At 36.8% G+C, this 5771-nt stretch overlaps 1 pseudogene; it reads left to right on the top strand.

Moving 5' to 3' along the window:
- Positions 1–1989: 1989 nt before the first annotated feature.
- On the top strand, positions 1990–5337 carry LOC129298434 (aconitate hydratase 3, mitochondrial-like; annotated as a pseudogene).
- Positions 5338–5771: the final 434 nt, after the last annotated feature.

Raw genomic sequence — 5771 nt, 5'->3', positions numbered from 1 at the left:
GTTTCTTCCTATCACTTGAAAGCGATTCTGCTTTCCTTCATTGTCGTTCCCTCACTCCCCGTTCTCCCCTTCCTACTTAAAAAACTATTTGAGCAAACATATAAAAGCAGAAAAAAATTACTACTCTTAATATTTTTTCTCCGAGTTTTCTATCATTTATATTTTATTCTCACTCTTCCCTTTATCCAAATAACATAAAACAATTACAAAAAACAACCAACTAATTAAAATTTATGAGTGATTGACGTTTTCATCACAATTGAGAATTTGAATTATAGTTATGCAATATTGAACATAGATTCACTTGCACGAGGGACGGATGTAGAGTTTATTAGTTGGGGAGCTAAACAGAAAATAAAATAAAAAATGAGGGGCCAAAATCAATTTTAAACTATTTTACAAATGAAAAGTAAAATTTTATTCAAGGATATATGATAGGGGTTGGGGGGGATCCCCCTTGCCCCTTGCACCCTTTCATTCTTGGGTACTGTATATTGGATGGGGCAATAAAAAGACTTTTTAGCATGAGTGATATTTATTCTATAAAATCTTTATAAAATTGAGAACAAACGACAGACACATTAAATATGAATACATTGAAATTTCAATTACTAATCATCCAGACATTTTGGGACTGGATAGCAGTGATTGGTTGAGAAAAACTAACTCGCACTCCGTTGCCACGTGGCAGTGAATAGATTGATTCAATATGAAAATGGAAACAACATGAATAGATCGATTCAATGCAATTGTCACATTTGACGGAAAATACAACGAAGAAGAAAAGCTTGAGTTTTTCCCTGGGATGCCGCACTGTTTCTCGGCCATTGATTACCCTTTTCCCCCTCTTTCTTTTGACCTGAAGCTATTGATTACCAGCCAATTAAGTACTCATTTTTAATATTAAAAATCATTACATATTTGACGTTGCATGAAAGAAACATAAAATTTTGATATGTAGAGAGAGAGAGAGAGAAGGGGACGGGGAGCAATTGTAGCTCTATCGCAGGATAGCTTCTGGAAGCATTTAAGGGATGGCTGAACGATGCAACTTGGCCCCCACGCCAAAGGCCACCAGCTTCGGAAAAATTGCCACTTGCCAGGGGGCATCAGATCCACTGCTGTGGTACCTCATTCCCGTTACTGTATGCTCGCTGTTTAGAATTTAGAACCATACTAACATCCACATCCTAGTATAGAGTATATTATCAAATGGACAGAACAAAAAATCCAAGGGTCGTAAGCCCATCAGAGTGTAGGTTCATAAACTATTTTCCCTTTACCTCGCGACTCATAATTCCAAATAAGCCACGTGTTCTCATTCTCCTCGCTATTAACACACCATCTGTCATTGGATTGCCAATGATTGGGTCCAATAAGGGAGAGGTTTGCGCATTGTTTGACTTGAATTATTAGAGACATTCAAATTCAATACAACTTGTTGCAAAAAAAAAAAAACACTCCGTAAAAACAAGTTAAAGCTCAATTGATAAGAGCATTTGCGGAGCCCAGGACAAGGCGGCACGCAGAAATTTATGACAACTTTGATTTCTCTCCTTCCGCCTAATTTAAATTTCTTTATTTACTTCAAAATTTATAATTATAATTTTTGTATCATGAAAAATAATAATAAAAAAAACAAATGCCAAAACGCACTTGCATTCTAAAATAAGGCCTTGTTTTGTTTGAACTTTTTTTGAAAAAAATTACTTATTTTTTTTAAAATATATATTTCGTGAACTTTTGTTATATCTATTTAATTTTTTGAAAACAATTAAAAAATTATTTTTATAAATAAAAATTCACAAAATACTGTAAAATTTTAAAATAATCAAATGCTAAAATAATCACCTTTTATTATTGTAAATAAATATAAAATAATTTTAATAAAATTTTTATAAGATATTTTTAAATAATTTGGACTAATTAAAATTACTCATTTTCTGTCATGAAAAGATGCTTATATTTTCAGCTTCAAACAAACAGGTCCTCAGGCACGAACGCAGCCCGGTTCAAAGCTGCTCTCCAGACGCCTTGCTTCCCCTTTTATAGTTGCAGAAGGGGCCACAAGCCATCAGAGCTGCGCCATTCCTCCTTTCCCAGTCATTCCCTCACCCTCACCGCCTCCTTCCTTATCCTGACTCGGCCCATACTGTCTTTGGATGCGTGACCATCACCATGCATTCCTCAGCTTCTTCACTTCTCCGAGCTTCCCGAACTAAGCTTTTCCATCCATCCTTTTCTAGAACCCCCGCCCATCCTCCTACCAGACCTCCTCCTTTGTCTGGCCACCGACCTCTCAGCTTCTTTTCCACGCCCCGATCATTTGGCAGCTTGGCTCCCCAGTGGAGCCACGGCGTCGACTGGAGGTCTCCGGTCAGTCTCAGGGCTCAGATCAGAGCCATCGCTCCTATGATTGAACAGTTTCAACGCAAGATCTCTTCTATGGGTACTCTCCTGTTCACTCCGAGAATTCTGGACTCTCTTTTTCATTCTCTAATCCGGTGGATATTTTTCTTCCCGGAATATATCTTATTCTATCGATGCAGCGAAGATGTCCGCTATGATTTTCACGATCATAAATTCTACTTTTGTTTCTTGAAATGTGGAGCCCTGCATGATTCGAAAGTCAAAACATAAATTTTACATTTTCCTTTGACATGATATCAAACTTACTAACTGTCAAATATCGGCCGTTGAAATTTTTGTACTGATTGTTCTTATGCCATATTAGCTGGTGAAAATCCTTTCAAGGCAAACTTGGCCAGTCTCCCTAAGCCTGGTGGCGGCGAGTTCGGAAAGTTCTACAGCCTTCCTTCTCTGAACGATCCAAGAATTGGTAATTCACTATTTTCACTTGCCATGATTCCTTCTCGCCATTTGAATGTTCTTATTTTCTAAATACACCAAAATGTTGTTTGGAATGTAAAAAAAGAAAAATTGCTTCTCTCATTCCAGGGCATCACTTGTCTAACAAAGTACTAGTCTCTCCATCTCCAGTATCGCACATTACTCTTTCAGCTAGTTTAATTACTAATTCTGTCATCTTAATGTATTGCAGATAGGTTACCCTATTCCATCAGAATTCTTCTGGAATCTGCCATTCGTAATTGTGACAATTTCCAAGTTAAGAAAGAAGATATTGAGAAGATTATTGACTGGGAAAATAGTTCTGTTAAGCAAGTTGAAATTCCTTTCAAGCCTGCTCGTGTTCTCCTGCAGGTTCGGCATCGACTTTTGTACAAAGTGTAATTCATTATTTTATCTGGGTGATTGCAAATAATGTGTGATCCTCCTTGTAACCTCTCTTCCTTTCCCAGGATTTTACAGGAGTCCCGGCTGTTGTTGACCTAGCTTGTATGCGTGATGCTATGAAGAAGCTTGGCAGTGATTCTGACAAAATAAACCCTCTGGTAATCATTGTAGTTATCACATGCATGTGCCTTTCTTCTATTGTTCATTGATGGCACTAAAAATGGTTTCAAATTTCTAAATATTCATCTTGGAATGCCTTATGCACCTTAAACTTATTTATCTGTTCTATTACATCTCTTGTGTTATATTTGGTCAAGTTAGCTTTGTGCCTGCACTTTTATCTGATCGAGATGCAAATCATGTAATCTTATTTCCCCTTGTATACTTATAACAGGAGTTCTGAGATTAGTAGAGTAAGAGGGTCATACACAATGCTTAGGATCATAATTCGCCAATATATTTGACTGCTTGGGTTTCATGTTATGATTTTCCACAGAAATTTTCTATATGTTACTATGTTTCTTATAACTACCACTGATTTTTTAAAAATATATCATTGGCAGGTACCTGTTGATCTCGTCATTGATCACTCAGTTCAAGTTGATGTAACAAAGGTCAGAGAATGCAGTGCAGGCCAACATGGAGCTTGAGTTCCAAAGAAACAAGGAAAGATTTGCATTTCTTAAATGGGGGTCGAATGCTTTCCGCAACATGCTTGTTGTTCCTCCTGGTTCTGGTATTGTGCATCAGGTACATTTAAAAGCAGATAAGCTACGTGACTCAATTGTATTTAAGACATCGCTTTCATTTGTTGATATGAGCTTGCAACATCTTTGGTTTCCAGGTGAATCTTGAGTACCTTGGACTGTTGTTTTTAAGAATGATGGCTTGCTCTATCCTGACAGTGTGGTTGGTACTGATTCCCATACTACTATGATAGATGGGCTTGGGGTGGCTGGTTGGGGTGTTGGAGGCATTGAAGCAGAGGCAGCAATGCTTGGTCAGGTACATAACATCTCATTTTGTGTGCATGGATTATTTAACTTTTTTTTGAACCGGATGTCCATTTGCTTTTTCTTGAAATGTACATATAGGAGTGATTTAGCTATTGTGATTGCACTATGCCCTGTGCTTGTAATATTGACAGCCTATGAGTTGGTTTTGCCTGGTTTGTTGGATTCAAGTTATCTGGGAAACTTTGCAAGGTGTTACAGCAACTGATTTAGTTTAAACTGTTACCCAAATGCTGAGGAAGCATGGTGTTGTTGGGAAGTTTGTTGAATTTTTATGGTAACTAAGTTATCATAAAGCATATTGTTGATTGTGCTTCTTATTTTGTTAACATATTTTTATTTGTCCTGGCTAATTGGAGCACTCTCGATTTTTGTTCCTAGGGGATGGCATGGGTGAGCTATCATTAGCTGACAGGGCCACTATTGCTAACATGTCTCCTGAGTATGGTGCCACCATGGGCTTCTTCCCTGTAGATCACATTACTTTACAATACCTCAAGTTAACTGGAAGAAGTGATGAGACAGTGAGTACTGAGTACTATTACTTTTTGTCACTTATTTATTTTTTGCATAGGATATGAAATGCTTGTAGTGTTTGCTGACCTTCGTTGTTGGCTTAAATATAGGTGGCCATGAATAGAGGCATATCTCAGGGCAAACAAAATGTTTTTGTTTGACTATAATGAGGTAAGAATATCCTTTGTTCTGATCTACGTCTAAATGTTTCATCTTTTCTTAGAATAAGGTGTATGTTGTTTTTGAGGTATCCTATGTTCTAACATACTTTTCTTTAATTCAGCCTCAACAAGAAAGAGTTTATTCATCCTATCTTGAATTAACCTTGCTGAAGTTGAGCCCTGTATCTCAGGACCTAAGAGGTAAGTTATGTGCCCATTGTACATTTTTTCCTTTATTTTTTGTTTTTTTGGATTCTGGATTGCTATCTAATATCTTTCTTCTGTATATAATTTATATTGGCCGAACACTTTCAGACCTCATGATCCGGGTTCCTTTGAAAGAAAATGAAGGCTGATTGGCGTGCTTGCCTGATAACAAAGTTGGGTTTAAGGTTAGTGATGCTGTGACAGTAATAGCAGAAAAAGCCTTTTTCATATTTTGATACCATATGAAGTAAACAGTTTCATAGTTTATAACTTGGATCAGCTTTCAACAAGTAGTATTAGTAATGAGCTAAACTATGTTTCTTGAAAAAAAAATCTTTTGGAGTATTCTTGGAGAATTTATACTTCTCTTTTCACTCTCTTATCACTGTAACAAGGTATATAGGAGGCTTCAGAAAAAAAGAATGCAATTAACCTATTTTCTTCACTTATATTCTCATTACGAACGATGGAAGGTTGTAGATCTTCAACTTTCTAATTTATATATTCATCCAGAAACTCCTAGAATAGAAGTTCCGTTCCTAATAATATGATTGCTTTACTGCTGTAACTATTTCGTCCACTTGCTGAATGATAGGAGCAGCAAGTGTTTTTACTATTG

The sequence above is a fragment of the Prosopis cineraria genome, unplaced genomic scaffold (genome assembly GCF_029017545.1).
Source record: "Prosopis cineraria cultivar Desert tree isolate PC_DT_omini unplaced genomic scaffold, ASM2901754v1 PC808, whole genome shotgun sequence".
Taxonomy (NCBI): Eukaryota; Viridiplantae; Streptophyta; class Magnoliopsida; order Fabales; family Fabaceae; genus Prosopis; species Prosopis cineraria.
This window is presented reverse-complemented; position numbering and strand designations above follow the sequence as displayed.